Source organism: Topomyia yanbarensis, chromosome 2, assembly GCF_030247195.1.
Source record: "Topomyia yanbarensis strain Yona2022 chromosome 2, ASM3024719v1, whole genome shotgun sequence".
Taxonomy (NCBI): Eukaryota; Metazoa; Arthropoda; class Insecta; order Diptera; family Culicidae; genus Topomyia; species Topomyia yanbarensis.
The window spans coordinates 1,899,936-1,917,091 of NC_080671.1; the positions used below are offsets into that span (position 1 = coordinate 1,899,936).

At 37.7% G+C, this 17,156-nt stretch overlaps 1 protein-coding gene across 2 annotated transcripts in view; it reads left to right on the plus strand.

Annotated features, from left to right (window-relative positions):
* Positions 1 to 17,156, plus strand: part of LOC131683165 (cadherin-related tumor suppressor) — a 505,933-nt gene that overhangs the window by 49,069 nt on the left and 439,708 nt on the right. The window contains exon 2 of one of the 2 annotated variants that reach the window (XM_058964996.1): positions 9,197 to 9,517. The gene's annotated coding sequence lies outside the window, so the exon portion shown is untranslated. The remainder of the gene's footprint in view (positions 1 to 9,196; positions 9,518 to 17,156) is intronic. The other variant, XM_058964997.1, reaches the window with a different exon arrangement.

Below are 17,156 nucleotides of genomic sequence, written 5' to 3' on the forward strand. Positions count from 1 at the left end.
CCTTGAATGCGGATTAAAACTATTCTTTATCGCCTCACACAGCACTACGGACTAGAAAAAAACAACCTCTGTCTCGATGGAGAGCTCGAAAACGAATGAAGCGATTCGGATTAAATGATATGTTACACCTCCGTAACAAGGGGCATTGCGCCTGAGAAGTGTACCAAGATTGTGAGAATTCTACTTTCTGCCATTCTCATATAGAAAGGTTATGCAATCACTCTAAAAATTGTCAACCTAATCGCGGTGATTTTTTTCCTTTTTTAGGCGTAGGTAGGAGTATGCAATGAGAGGTTGCTACTTTAAAATTGAAACTAGTTTAAAATTTCTTAACAGTTGAAAATTTTCACCATGCCATGGAATCGTAGTTTGGACAAATGAGAAAGGCACAATTGCACCACTAGGTGGATTAAAACAGGTTTTTATTTTGATTATAGAGGTTTTAACCTTAGAGTCATTCGCCTCTTTTCGAGTTAGAGAAATGTCTTTTGGAAAAATCTCTAACCCTATGCGTGGGGTTGGGAATCGAACCCTGAGCTGCATACAAGGTAATCGATTAACCAACTACGCTATGTCCGTCCTCACAAAAAAGAAAGAACAAACTTTTTTATTTTCTTCCAAAAGATAAGGAACATCCAATTCAGTCTGCAAATTATTACAGACAAAATGTTTTACACGTAAAGCCATAAAATAAATATCATAAAATTAATACCTCTATTAAATTCAGAAAATGTCTGTGGTTACTCGTATATGTACATTACTTAACATACATCGTTCTCGCAGACAGCTAAATCGATTATTACAATCTTCCCCTCGTTTAAAGGCTAATCAGTTATAATGCATGTTTAACATATCGATAAGAAAGAAAAGTTCTCGTGGCCAGAAACAATCTGATAAAAAGTTTGATGATCTGATACACTTTGCATAAGCGGTCCAGAGTTGGAGTAATTTAAACTTCTGATGTACTTTTGCGGTGAAGTGTTTAAACACAATAAAAGTAAGAGATCGAACCGTATCAGCTAAAATATGCGCAATTGATCAGGCTTTCCAGCAAAAAAAAGTCCAGCAAGTCGGTGAACACATTTCAGATCAATAGCTCATCAACCCTTACAGGGTCAGATCAAAATAAAACCGGAGGGGGTCCGAAACCTGGATTTTGAAATGTTTTTGCACAATACGTAACTTATAATAATCTCATTAAATTAAAATCATTTTTGGTGGTCTAATTTGATTTGGAACGAATTTGAGGTTAAAATGAATTAAAATAGAAACTATTTTAAAATTTCTTAACAAGTTCCAATATTTCGGGAGGGGTCCGGACCCCCCGAACCCTTCCCCTGAATCCGCCACTGAACCGTTACTAGGTCCGAATTAACCCAGGTCCCCTTGGCCTTTCTCAAGGACCGACTGGATACTACACTGCTCTCAAGTGCAAATCTTTTTTTTCGATAATTTTGCTACATTTATAACTCTACTTGTTACGAAAACAGCATCGCAAAAAAAATTTTGTTATTTCATTTTGATCGGATATGTGTAGGAAAACTTGTAAATATTAAACTTAATGTAATACACAGAATTGTGATTATATATGACCTATTTGATGGAAGCACTAACAAAATTCGTTAGTTAATTCAACAATAGCTTACGATGATCGAATACATATAAAAATACATTAAGTGAAAATCAGTTAAAATGTCAGCCTAAATACAATTTATAATATTTCAAATTATACGGTTCATCAAAGTCAATACATTCCAAAATATGGTTAATCTACCTTGTAGAACCCGTATTACAACGTAGAATTTATATGTTAGTGTTGAAAAGAGTTGCATATAATTTGCATGCGAAATTTGAAAATAACACCATCGTTATTTTGTTCTACAAAAATTCTTACTGGCGATGGCGGTAATGTATATATTTTCACATTCAATTTCTGTTTCCGACTTTGCACTTGCTAGGATAGTTTGCATTGGACCTGTAGACTCAATTTGCGAATAACCCTGTCTTAGGCAATGCACTGTGACAAATATTTGAAAAAGAAAAAAGTTTTGATGAACATTAGCAGTTTAAAAACACTATAGCACAGTGACTATAGTATCGTGTAGTCATAAGTTTGCAGAGAATACAAAATATTTTCTTATCTTGTTATAGACCGAAAATTACGACAATTTCATTTCTAACACCCATATCCTTTTTGACTCTTCATGCAATGGCTCGTGATTATGGTTAGTGAATAATGCTTAATCAACTTATAATGAGAGGACTGCCCAGTGCTATGGGCGGTGGACCTTCTGCAATGGTTGGTAGTAAAACACACACACATCATTGGATGCGCGATAGTTTCTTTCCAAATCACTGTGCATCTGCATGCATGCATGCTATGCATCTGGTAGCCTTTTTATCTACTGACTTTTTATCCGCCAAACACAACACACCTTCTTACAAAAATAATTCTCACGGGTGGCGAAAATCGCATTCGCATGAAACTGCTGCCTTCAGATTCAGTGAGCGTGGCATTCGGAAGAATTTGCTTCATCCGTCGAACGAAATGCTGTGTGAACAATTCTAAGCTAGATTCTGCCAGCCTTTACTCAACAACGCCACTCATCAGGCATTGTATTCATCGCATGAACAGATAGCTGGGGATGATCAAACTATTATGAGATTCGACGTGTGCATCATCACAGCACAAAGCGAAACGGGAAAAAAATCGACGTTCACTCAGCAATCAACAAGCTTGAAGATGTGTCAAAAGATCGTCAACTAATGTGAAATATTTGTTAGTATCCAAGCTAATTTAATTTTGCGATGTATTTGCCCAGGTTAAAGAAAACAAACCTATTTTTATCTTCTGTGTCCCTATAAATAGTTTTCCTTTTTAGTGTAGAAAAGAGCCACTTGCGGAAACAAACTAAATATTACATTCTACTTAAAAAACGAAAATATCTGTGGTCCTGGCAAAATTTGCAAAATATTTGTATTATGAGAAAACTATAACTAATTTATGTTCAAACCCTGCTTTGCTCTGAAGATGAGGGGCTATTCCTTCGAAACGTTGCACTATGGAGAGTCATATGACCAAACACCGAAAACTACATCAACTCCAATTTAATTTAATTCTACACTGAAACCTCCATTTACGAACCAAACCGGGGGTTCGTAAATTGAATTAGTTCGTAAAAAAAGTGTTCGTTATTTGGGATTTAGTTCGTAAAAAAGGTTTACTTCACATTCTTATTAATATTCGTTGGTTGAGCAATATTCTCGCTAACCCTAACAATATGGGTATTTTTGGAACGGGCTTGACAAGTAGATGTTGAAAATGAACAATAGCAACCGTTTTGAAATCCAAGATGGCGACTTACGGTTAGAGGCGCGCGCTGCGCCGCCGATCTCAGGTAAAAATCGGCGGCGCTCCGGCGTCACGCCGGTGTGCTTACTATATTTACATGCAACGGCCGGCGCGGCGCGGCTGCCGCGGCGTTGCGCACACCTCTACTTCCGGTTGAGCAATATTCTCGATAACCCTAACAATATGGGTATTTTTGAAACGGGCTTGACAAGTAGATGCTGAAAATGGACAATTGGAAACTTTTCCAAGTTCAATATGACGATTGTCGGTTGAGCATTATTCTTGATAACGAACAAGATGGGGTCTATTTCCGTCATGCACTCGTCAACCTTATCCCGAAAATACCCATATTGTTGAGGTTATAGAGAATTGGATTCCAAAATAGTTCAAGACGTCGATTTCCGTCATGCACTCGTCAACCCCAGTTCGAAAATACCCATATTGTTGAGGTTATAGAGAATTTATCTAAACCGGAAGTCGCCATCTTGGATTCCAAAATGGCTCAAGACATCGATTTCCGTCATACACTCGTCAACCCCAGTTCGAAAATACCCAACTTATATTAGTAACAATTAACTAAGAATACATAAGTATTTAACTTCATGCTGTAATGTACGAACTCAAACTTTCCAAAAGGAGTTCGTTATTTCGAATTTAGTTCGTAAAAAAGTTACGTAAATCGAATATTACGTAAAAAAAAGAGTTCGTAAATGAAGGTTTCAGTGTATATTCAGCGTTTGTAAATACTATAATTGCGGAAATCATTGGGTATTTCAAATAGGGTAATATGGTTGTTTGAAGACAAAAATGTTGGAAAGAGACATCCCACGTGTACTTTTTTAAACTTTTTGTACCTCTACTGAATTTTGAATGAAACATATGCTCAAATGTGTCATTTCAAAATGGAGAACTCCTTGGGTTTGGGTTGGTATTATTAAAAACGCAAATTCATTGTATTGGAATGCACTTTTATGGAAAATAATGGATATGTTCCACATCCTTGGTTTTACAATGCTAAGTGCTATCAAAGAATTATATCTTCCATCGAAATTGCGATGTCACCTAATTTGGGTGGCCCGCTTGAGAAATTTTGACTCACCTGTAAAACGGCCTTACCAAAGAATTGTACAGGCTGGAGTGGTCGGCTGGCGATTAGACGTGCATCGAATTTTGATTTGGGCCGTGTTTGCAGACATTGTTCCATATTTTAATGGCAATGTTGGTGGACAAGGCTCATAGTAGGGGTCATTGTGTGTTCATTTATCGCTCGACTTCGTAATCGTGCACAGCCTAATTAAATTAAATAAATGTAGGAGAGGCAGAGGAGGGTTGAAATCGTTTTTTGTTTTTAATAGATAAATCAACAAAAACTGTAATTAGGTGATTGCTTATTTTGGAATTTCGTATTTCTGAATATGTTTCACAAAATTCCTCAGAATAAATGATACAAATCAATGACAAAGTATCAATATATTAATTTTAGTAATAGTGTTCTCTTTGTTTCAACTCTCCTCCTACCGAGGTAAGTTGAAACAGCAATCGATGTCAGTTGAAACAAGTAACCAATTATTTTAAATATTATCAAAACGTTCTCTAAAGCACTAAAAGTTACAATTGTGTCATTTTTATTCGTTCACACTAAGACAATTCCTCAAAATGACATGCATTCTTATCATTATTTTTCACGGTGTAGATCTACGTATAAATTGACAATTATTTTGAAAATCAATGTTAGATTTTACCCTTACCTAACCGCTAGTGACCTACAACTGTAAAATCAATACATTTGATACCCATTTTCATTGATTTGATTATGTATTATTTTTCAATCACTTCCCTTAGAATAGACTGGATTGATTAACCATCTACTGCCCAAATTTTTGTTTCATTTCAAAATTCTTGAATAGTGTGTTTTTATAATGAGAAAACCAAAAAAATTGTCGATACACGAATGTTACGGGTTTTTCAGTTACACCTCAAAACATGTAACCTGCCAAAAGCCACGCACGCACGTTTCACGCAGAAACCCTTGAGATGGTTTTTTCTGGGATGAACATCGCTGACACATGCCTAGTTTGTATGCACTTACAAACACCTATGAATGCCTATGGCTTCAGTATTCGATTTCCTGTATATTTTTAGGCGGTCCTATTGGATAGAGGCAGAATTCAAGTTCATCTTATCTGGTGTTTGAAGCTTCGCTTCGAAATGGAAAGATGCCTTTCCGGCCTAGTCGAACCTCTTCGTCGATTGTTCGAAATCAGCATTCGTGTGTCCAATTCATAAGAGAGGAGATAATAAGAACATAGAAATCTACCGCGGAATTTCTGCACTATGTGCTGTATCTAAACTTTTAGAGTTAGTTGTAATGGAGCCGGTGTTTTTTCACTACAAGCAATATATCTCAGTTGACCAACATGGATTCATGCCAAGCCGATTAACTATGACGAATCTATTGTCGTTCACTTTATTCGTCTCTGGAGAGTTCGAGGATAGCTTTCAAACCGATGCTATCTACACCGATCTGTCCGCCGCTTTTGACAAAATTAATTACGACATCGTCATCGCGTTAGCCAAACTGAAATTCAGTGGATCACTACTTCGTTGGTATCAGTCGTATCTCGTCGGCCGCCAACTTAGCGTGAATATAGGCAATGACTACTCTGATATGTTTGCAGCTACTGCTGGCATACCGCACGTTAGCCATCTTGGACCACTCATCTTCCTCCTTTACTTCAATGATGTGAATTATAGACTCAGTGGACCACGTGTGTGTAAATATCTTTTTGCTGTGAGTATACGTGTACTCGGAGATTAACTATCCCACCGCATAAAACATATTCATTTTGTGGTCGCATTGCCTGCTTGTGGCGAATCCTAGACCTGTACCTGTCCTTCAATTCAACTCCGGAATACCTATGGAAGCGTCGCTAAGTCGGGGGCCTTCCTTAAGTAGGTATTACATCAACATTTCCTACCCTATCCTAAGTATCGGTGAAGATGGTCGTGGCCAGCAATAACGATTCTCATGCTATTGGTTTACTGAACTCATAAGAGATAAAGTTCATTCCCGATCATTTATCTCACAAGCAAGATGAGTTGAGCTACCTATAGGCAACATGATAATCGTTAGTATGCAATCTACGAATAGCACAGTGCTTCGCAACGCAATAATGGATATGTTCCACATCCACAAATTAGATCCGCGAAAAATGGCGCCCAAAGACCCCTGAATTATTGAACTATGCTTGCATCCCAGTAAAAGGATACTTTTAACTTATAGCGATGGTTTCAATTGCCCAAATTTGGCTTATGCTGAGAACGCTTAAATTGAAACTTCAATGCCAGAATTAGTACAGGCATTGGACAATTCAATAGACGTTTCGTTTGAGTGGTCCGTATTCTACACGTACAACAGCGAGGATTACAATCACAGTTTATGCATTGGACAGATAGTTGATCTCACTGAATTTATGTCATACATATCACTGTGTAACTACAACTCAGTTGTACTGAAAACCCCAAAATACATTTTTCATGATCAATGTGACAAAAAGCATTTATTAATTATTTATTTTCGACAAATACGACTTGTAATTTCAACAATGTTCCTGTCTCAAAAGCAGTCCAGGGACACATTCAATGGCCACTCGCTTTTCGGTGAATTCAAATACTTATTCTGGTAGTTTGAACCATTCCTTTGTCATGGTATTGTTTTGTGAAGGACTCATAAACCCATATCTCCAGAACGAGAACTCCGAACGAAACAATACTCAAGTGATAAGGATGGGTGGAAAGAGACCTCATTATTATCGACTGAATGTTCGGTGTTTGTGCCATCGACAATAGTGTAAAGAGCCTATTTTCACCATACTAAGTAGGGTGCCTCACTAATTCACTAATTACTCGGCCTACGGAGTTATGCAATTGGTCCCACTGGCTAGAAATTTTATCATGTTTCTATAGAAAATTAAAATAACAGGAGCATTTAAACAGAATTACACAAAAATTGCAAAAATGAAAGATGTGCTGTTGCACTAAATTCCGCGGTTCATACATTTCACTGATTCAAATTCCGCGCAGCGCATTATTTAGCAAGATTCTAACAAAAGTGGTAACTCATCTACATCTATTGGATTTTTTATGAAACGTTAGAACCTGATCACACACTACAAATTACGACCAAAATTCTATACCTTTACATACACACACAAATACCCAGTCACGACACCGTGTGTCGCCAGTAATGCTACAAATCTGGTTCCCCGACAGCCACTGTGCAAAATTGTGCCCTTTCTGCTGTGCACTGAGCTAGCGAGCGAAAAATGTGCGTTTGTCATACAACTCAGCGCCTGCTATGGTGGTGGAAGGGGTAGAAACAGAACGAGACTAATAGCACAAAAAGCGTTAAAAAGTAAAATGTAAAATGCTTTTCGCACAGCTCACCCGCCATCGGAAATGCTAGAAGTTGGTTGGTTGACCACCGTCGGCCCCATACCTGTGCCGTTTCGTTTGGTTTCGATCGCGCTGCATGCATTATTGCGAGATGTTTGTAATTTCCACAGCGCAGCATAGCGCAGTTCCCTTTACCGAACCTAGTAATACTCTGGGCGTTTTGGTCTCTGCTGGTTCAGTTTGTCGCCTTGGAACACGGCTTGGAGCAGCCTTGAATCACCGTCCGACGATCTTTGCTCTTGTTGTGCCCCTCGGTACACGATGCGCGGCTGCGAATCTTCAACCAGCTCCAACCGTCTCCGCTGTCGCTGTCGCGTTGTCGTACTTCTCTCACAACGAAAAGGATTGCCGCATACCAGAAAGCTGTATATTTATGACCGATTGTAGGGGGCAAACCGGGGTGTGTGCGAGATGGTAAGATCGGTCGGTGGGTCTCCAGCAGCACCGGAGCCCCTGAAAGAATGGTGTCGTAGTGGAATTTTCCTTATTCGTAGCATCTTCACAATCGCGGGGAAGCCTCTCCTAAGCCTTTAGAACAGAGAAAGGGGACAAAATTCAAAGGCACAGCGAGGCCAAAAGAAAAAAAAACGCGACGAAACGAATGATTTTCGATTCATTCAGCCAGGCATGATTTTTAATTCAAACCGTGCGATATTCAACACCATTTGCACCGAGATTGCTCCGTGCACTCTGGTCGCAGTGTGCTGCTGCTTGTTTAGCTACGCTCTCGTTAAGGTGGATTCTAGTTTTTCGTAACGAAGTGTGCTATGCTTTTTTCGAGCGTGTGTTTGTTTGACTCATTCTCGGAACCGTCAGTTCGTTTTATTATGTCCTGTTCTGTGGTAGCGAAGAAAAAAAAAGAATACGTTGTGCTGCTAAAACACTTTCGGTGGTAAGCTTAAAGCCTTCACCTATTCCGTAAAAGGTTTAGGATTTATCAGAATTAATGTTCGCTGTTCGCTTGTTTCTATTTTCGGCCAACAGTTCAATGCGATGGAGCAGCAAGGTACTTTACTCATGAACCTCCTAAAAAGACGAGCAATTTATCTTCTTTTTAAATTTCCAAACTTCAACCGCCAAACCATCGTACCAGCGAACAACTTGCCTGGAATCCATCATTGTAGTCAAGTCATAAATCACATTTTTAGGCGAGAGACTTCTATGCCTCACAGCGGGAAACCCCACTGGCGATTAATAACAATCTTCTCCAGCAGCACCTCGTCAAACGCTACGGGGCTGACCGGCCGTTCACAATGTAGCGAAACCGAGGAGCACTGGCCAACCGACCATATGTCATTCTATTCACGTCACCTCCACCGATAATGATTTATGATTAATCAATAAAGTTGGCTAATTTTTTGCTTCTTCTCTTTATTTTTTATTTTTCAGATATACCAATCAGATTAGGTCTTTACCTCGCAGCTGCTGCTTCTACAACAACAAACAGCCTACTTTGATGTGTGTGAATCTTCTGGTGTCCATCAGCAGCCTGACCAGAACTGCCGGTGGAATGAAGTTGAACTGATCTGAAAGTGATCGTGAATGTGAATGTGAATTTAGCTCGAGTCAGGTTTAAGTGTGCAAACTGGAGCATAATTCAGCGTAAACAGTACAAGTGTTGACTAGAATAAAATTATCCACGTTGCTGCGTGGAATGTGAGCGACGACGACGACAATAGCGGGCAGTAAAATCGCGCGGAAGAAGAGTGTGTAAGAAGAGTAGAAAAATTTGACTAATTCGTTTTTTTTTCGAGAAAAGCAAGAAAAAAACAACCAACAGTGGAACGCGAATGATGCGAAAGCAAAGTCGAAGAGTTGAGCGTAATGAATAGAGTGGAATGGTTGAAAAAATGTGGGCTTTCGGTGCTTCCAGGAGGCTTTATGCTCGCTTGCCGCAAAAGGAAACCGAAGAAAGAGAGAGAGAATGAGAAAATCATAACCATGAGAAATTGCGTGAAGAGAGGATCGAAAGCAAAACAGAGATTGACCATTACAGCTTTGGCTTCGTAAGTGAGCGTGACTGCGAATCAGGATGTGTCTATATTTGTGTTGTTCATAAAAGTCCACTTCGGCCATATTACATACCTGTTGGGAAGGGTTGCCAGTTGTCTATTTTTAGTGAAGTTCAGAACTCAAATAATCTGGCTTATTTCTTTTGCAACTATGTTGCACTTTCCAGTTATTGTTTCAACTTATGCTTTAGCTGATGCTGGGCACTGGTTGACCGATGATCATCATCAGCATCGCTGATCATACGAGCGGCGGCTCGCGCATACGTGGGGTGATATGTGAGTGTAAATTTCCCTCAATTAGTGTTGGTAGCCTATTTTCGTCATCTCACCCCAACCTCGTTGTCGTCGTCGTCTTCTTCGATGCTGGCTGGGCATGTTTGTATGTCGGAATAATTAAACGAGCGACTCGGTCGCGCATATGCGAGCGTGTGTCCGGTAGAATGATTGGGGTGGCTAGGCATGGGAACGGGTGCCTTGAGACGAAACACATTTCTTCAGAGTATTTGAGAGCAACAGCACTCGACGGACAGAATGAATATTTTGCCATTGGAGGGAAACGTACGGGAAATAGGAATAGAGTAAGAGAGGGAGAGCGACAGAGAGGTCGTGTAATATGCATCATAAAACCGGGTTCGTAGTGCCCAATTGGGATGTTGGGTGGTGCAATGGGAATTGGCGGGTAAGGGTGGATGCTGGAAAGTATTTTATATATTAAAAATATGATGATGAAGTAAATACCTGTATCGCTTAATATGAAACTGTTGGTGTGGATGGTGAGCTGGAAAAGGGCTAAGCACGAAGGCGAGGGATTTCAGAGCGGAAGAAATGTTTGTTTCGAGTTTGAGAGCTTGCGTTTGAACATATACATACAGAGTTCTTGAACAGTCTAATGCGGTGGGAGAGATTTGTTGCCTTTACTGGGAATGGAGCTTTTCGATTGTGACTTAGAATGCGGTATTTGCGGATAAAAAAATTGTCTGCGGCGAACACGTAAACTTGTTAATTGACCTGTCGGGGATGACTTGAGACTCAAAACTTCGAGAGTGTTTAACGTGAACTCGTTACAACACGGTACAATACTCATATCGTGAACTAGTTCACCAATTAAGAATCACGATATTTATCATTTTATTGCGAACTGGACATGTTCTTGTAAACTAGTTCACGCAATCAAAAACACCAAAGTGATTATTTTTATAATCTGGTTCAAATACTAGGCATTATTATCACTGAACCCCTCTAGGCTCCAAAACGCCATCCAAGATATAAAATGGGGTTTTAACATCTTATGGATACTGATATATATATATATATATATATATATATATATATATATATATATATATATATATATATATATATATATATATATATATATATATATATATATATATATATATATATATATATATATATATATATATATATATATATATATATATATATATATATATATATATATATATATATATATATATATATATATATATATATATATATATATATATATATATACAGGGTGTTTGGTTCATGGTTAAGAATCTCTCGAGGGGTGATAGACTGCCATATTTGGAGAAAAAAATTGTTCTACACATACTATCAAATCTCAACCGTTACAGAGTTATTGAACTTTTTGTGTAAAAAACTTATTTGTTTTAAAATACCTCTAATTTTAAAAGTATACTTTGTATTTTAAATGTTTCAGTTCCATTTGAATGGTGAGAAAATTTCCTATTGAATGGTGTTCTCATATCTTTTAAGTAATTAATTTTAATTACCTTTTAACTGTAAAGTAGTTAAAAGTTAGTGTTTTTGAGGAGGTTTTTGCTAATTTTCTCGAAATAATGAAGTATGATTATAGCAATATCCATTATCCAAAAGTTGGGTTTTAGGACGATTCATGATTTGTTCTTGGACGTAATATTCCTATCTCTTCTCATTTCTTTGTAATTTCATTACTATACTTTTCCTGTAACCGACTTGCAAGTGCTTAAAAGACTCTAATCTAAAAAATATGCTTTATATCGTTATTTACAAGATTTCATTGGAAAGCTGAGAAAATGCCCTATCAGTGTATGTACAAATATCTTTTAGTTAAATGTACTAAATGATTTTTTACTAACGAAATAACTCAAAATTTGTGTTTTTTGGCGAGTTTTTTTAATTATTCTAATTATTAATCAACAAAATTTATCGTAACTATTGTTCATTTGATGCCCCTTAATGTTCTCTATAACTTTTTATTTGACACTTTGTCTATATCTCTTTTCATTTTGCTGCTATTCAATAGTTAACACCGCATGAGCTCGCCACAAATGTAGTGGGTTCGAAATCATTATTTTTTCATATGAAACGATGTGATTAAAACGATTTTGCATCGAAACCAAAAGAGATAATTGAATGGAGTCAAAGAAAGCACTGTTGAACTTGCTGAGATGCATTATTTCCATGATAATAATGGTGATGTTTATTATTTACTATTTTAAGAAAATTAACGAAAATGCTAATAATAGCACTAACTTTAAACTAATATCCTTTTAAAAGAATACTAAATTCACTTAACTGATAAGTATTAATACATTTTTCACTGCAAAATTTTCCTGGCTTTTGAATAAAAAGAAAAAAAGTACAATAAGTGCCGTAATTTTTCAATTAGAGCTGGTACTAGTGAAAATGAGATAAAAATGTCCAAGTTGAATAACCCAAAATCATGAAAATAAGAAAAGGTAAGTGTATCATGTCAAAGAACAAATTAAGCAGCTCATCAAGACTAACAATCTGAATTATTAAAATGATGAGGTTAACTATTAGGATTTTCAAGAAATGAACGAAAAATCGTTTGAAATTGTTTAATTTTCAATAAATTACTTTGAAAAGGCTACTTAAACTTATTAACTGAAACATGTGAGGGCATCACTCAATGCGAAACTTTCTCACCTTTCGAATGGAACTAAAACATCTAAAATACAAAGTACACTTTTAAAGTTAGAGGTATTTTAAGACAAATAAGTTATTTACACTAAAAGTTCAATAATTCTGTAACGGTTGAGATTTGATGGTACGTGTAGAACAATTTTTTTCTCCAAATATGATAGTCTATCATATGATAGTCTATCACCGAGAGATTCTTAACCATGAATCAAACACCCTGTATATATATATATATATATATATATATATATATATATATATATATATATATATATATATATATATATATATATATATATATATATATATATATATATATATATATATATATATATATATATATATATATATATATATATATATATATATAGAGTATTCGTCGAAGTTGCAAAAATATTTCATTAAAGATATTTGCTCATTTAGTTGGAGTATAACATTAAAATTCATTTTCACAAAAGTGCAAGTATAATTACGGATATATACTTCAAAGACATCGTCAAAAGGGCGACATACATAATTTCGTAAAAAATCACAAAAATATCATCATTGCCAAATTTCTTATTTTTCCTTGACACTTATGGGTAACGAGTGCAAACCCGCCATCAAGTGTAAACATTAATTTCCTCGCTGATGGGGCTGGCTGTTGATTTGGGGGTGCTGTACGCAACTGTTGTAGCTGTCATTCTCACCTGACGAAGGTTTGATAACCGTTTGTGTCTCAGAAAAACCGATCAGGATAAGATCAGCGGACAACCGGTCATGATGCATTCTCCTCGGCTCCTTTTGCGCAAAATGTGTCGTTTGAATACAATATTGGCTCATAGCAATCTGTCTTTGATGGGTGCTAAGCGTGGTTTGTGCAAGTTTCTCCAAATATCAGCTGTAACAGATTTCCTTGTTCATATTGCGCCATGCTTCTTTTCGCGAACTTGGTGCAAGTACGCGATGCCAGATCATGTAGTCGTATCTCTATTGTGTCGTTTTCTTTATAAACGATAATCTTAATTTCAATTCAATTTCAATCACATGGTTTAACCTGTCGATTGATAGCAGTACTGAATGGCATAGGTGGTGGAACTGGATGAAAACGACTTCCGCAAACCCAAACTCAATTGACACCCTCAGAAAATATTACATTTCGCGAGGGATCGGTCGTATAGCACAAAATTTTTAGTCAACCAGTGCTTTTTCGCCGAACTGCACTTATGACGGCAAGAACAAAAACCAACTTAGTCCACCTAACAGTGAGCTGAGACATTTCTTACACATATCACTGTTAGATCATCCATTAGTTTGCAGAACTCGTTCATTGGTTCGCAGTTTCTAGTCCTGCACGAATAAAACCTCGAATAAACTGTATAAAATATAGAAAATCAATTAAGCGACCAAAATAAAAAAATATAGCAAAAATGAATAACGAAAGGTTTTTAAATTTATAAAATGAGTACAATGATTAATATAAATCAAATTAATGAAATTAGATGAAATTGATGAAAAATTAGCGATTCGTGGTAGTAAACCCAAAAGTAATGCCATCTGACCAAGATAAAGGTATTTTATATCACTAAAATTAGGGTATATTCAGCAGCGTGATGTTTAATATAGATGTTTAAAAGTGAAATTGAAACGGACCCAGCAGAGGATTTTGATATAGTAACTTTAAAACTGGTGTACACTGCCAATTTCTTTGTTGTTTCATTCTAAACACGTCTAGAACTGTGTGTTGAATATATAAATTCAGTATTTAGCACATACGTTCAGGTTCGATAGATTGGGGGAAAATAGTTTCGAGTCAAGTAACGAATCAGGAATCAGAATATATTGACTTAAATGGCACGTTCCGCGTATGTAGTCGGGGATTTGTGCCTTGCCGTGTGTTTTCATCATTTCCTGAGCGGAAGGAAAGGATAAGGAGGTGTAGGGCAGTAGAATTGGAAGGGTGGGAAAATAACAGCACAAAAATAAACAACACGTAAGTTAAACTCACAAGTAGCTCAACTTGCCTGCGAATAAGTCTAAAGCTCTTTACCACATTGGATAAGAAACTTTAGTATGTCTCTGAGTTTCAGTCGTCCAAACATGATTTCGTCTACATAAGGACGACCAAAGACTCGAAATTGTAATTGCGCTACCGTAGGACAGTTGCATATCATATGATATGAGGTTCCGTAGTCGGATTCACAAAGATCACATGAAAAAGACTCAGCGCGCTGAATAGTTGCCATGTGATAATTGAGTTTGCAGTGGCCGGATAAATCCCTGGTCAGCATACCGCAGTGGAGCTTCGAAAAATGTAGTAGATTTTTCGAAATCACTGGACAGGGTTGTTCTAGAAACGCCTTTGTTTGGCGACACGTTTGTAGATTTCTCCAATAATTGCGGTGCTCGGACAAAGCCCAGGACCGTATTTTTTCCCTTATCCAACTTGTCGAAATTGGCAGCGCGGGCTCAGGACCAACGAAGTCAATCGTTGAACCTGCCCTGGCAAATTCGTCAGCTCATTCATTTCCAGTAATACCGCAATGTCCGGGCACCCAGACAAGGTAGATAGTGTTGACAATGCTTAGTTCTTCGATTTGGGCTCGGCACGCGATCACTAGCTTGGACCGGGTTTTTTCTTGTCTAAGGGCCTTGATTGCAGCCTGACTATCGGAGCAGAAATTTATAACTCTGCTTGACAAACTCAGTTGAAGGGCCGATTGCACCCCGCACATAATCGCAAAGATTTCTGCTTGCAATACAATACAGTATCTACCTAATGAGTGAGATTGTTCCAATCTTATTTCACGACAGTAGACATCAGCACGTCCCTCCATCAGAGAACGGTCAGTGTAACAGGCCATTTGCGTTTGTTGTTGTCTTTCCATATAGCCAGACAACCACTCCTCTCGAGAGGGAATCTTCACATGGCATGTCCTGTAAGGAAAACTACAAGTGAATGTAATATCGCTGGTAGCAAGAATATCTTCACCCCATGTAACCATTTGTGACCACAATCGTGTATGACTGGTAGCAAGATCAACATGATTACTGTTCCAAAGCCCAGTAACCTGCAGTCTGTATGCACATGATAGTGCTTCTTGTTTGAGGTGTATGTGTAATGGTTTGATATTTATAAGTGCCTCAAGAGCAGCAGTCGGAGTCGTGGTGAAAGCACCAGTCAACGCCATGAGCGCCATTCTTTGCAGACGGTTTAGCTTTGACTGGACTGTCACCACATCTCCCCTCTGCCACCACACAAGGCACCCGTATGACATTATTGGACGTACAATTGAGCGACCGAGAATAAAAGTCACAAGAACAGTACATGCTTCTTAAAACCGGATATAAACTTCAAGCATAAAAATCGGACTGGGACATTACTTTGTAAGAGTCGGATAAAAAAACCTTCAGCAAAAAAAACGGAAAAAATATATTCGATTCTTACAAAGTAGATTTTAATAGCCGACTTTTAATCTTGATCATCAAGATATACGGATGCTCTTACGAACGATTTATTTATTTTTAAACGATTTTTATACTGAAGGTTCATCCTTGCCGAGTTTTACGGGTGAGAAATTTTTAAACGATTCTTATGCTGAAAGATTTCTGTCCGATTTTTATGCTTGAAGTTTATGTCCGATTTTTATATTCTAATATGCTTGAAACGGGTTTTGCGAAGCATGTTCTATCCTGGCGACTTTTATTTTCGGTCGCTCAATTGTCGTGTAAATCCAATAGATGTATTTAGGTTTGAGACCCCAGGTCTTTCCAAAAGTTCGTCTGCACTGCCCGAAGGCCATGCACGCTTTCTTGACTCTCAACTCAATGTGAGCAGACCAATTCAGTTTGGAAACCAATAAGACTCCAACGTATTTGCACACAGTAGCTGAGAATCAAAGAACTGCAAAGGACGAACCCCGGTTGTTTTCGCTTTTTCGTGAAAAGAACCATTGAAATTTTGCTTGGGTTAACTGATAGTTTAACTTGCCGACACCACTGTTCGACAGCTCTTAATGCCTGTTGCATTAAGTCAAAGATTGTTCCGATGCAAAATCCAGTAATTAGTATTTGGTAATCGTCAGCAAACCCGTAGGTTGGAAATCCAAGCTCATTGAGTTTCTTCAACAAGCCGTCAGCTACTAAGTTCCATAACAAAGGTGACAGAACGCCGCCCTGAGGACAACCGCAAATACTCAACTTCCGTATCTCAGTCTGTCGCAGTGACGAGAAAAGTATGCGGTTACTAAGCATTGCGTTTATCCAACCTGAGATACATGCAGGTATCCCATGACCGCGCGTCGCTTCCAGAATAGACTGGAAGGACACATTGTCAAAAACACCCTCAATATCTAGGAATACACCCAAGCTAGATTGCTTGAGCGAGAAGGCTTTCTCAATGTTGTAAACAACATCGTGAAGCAGAG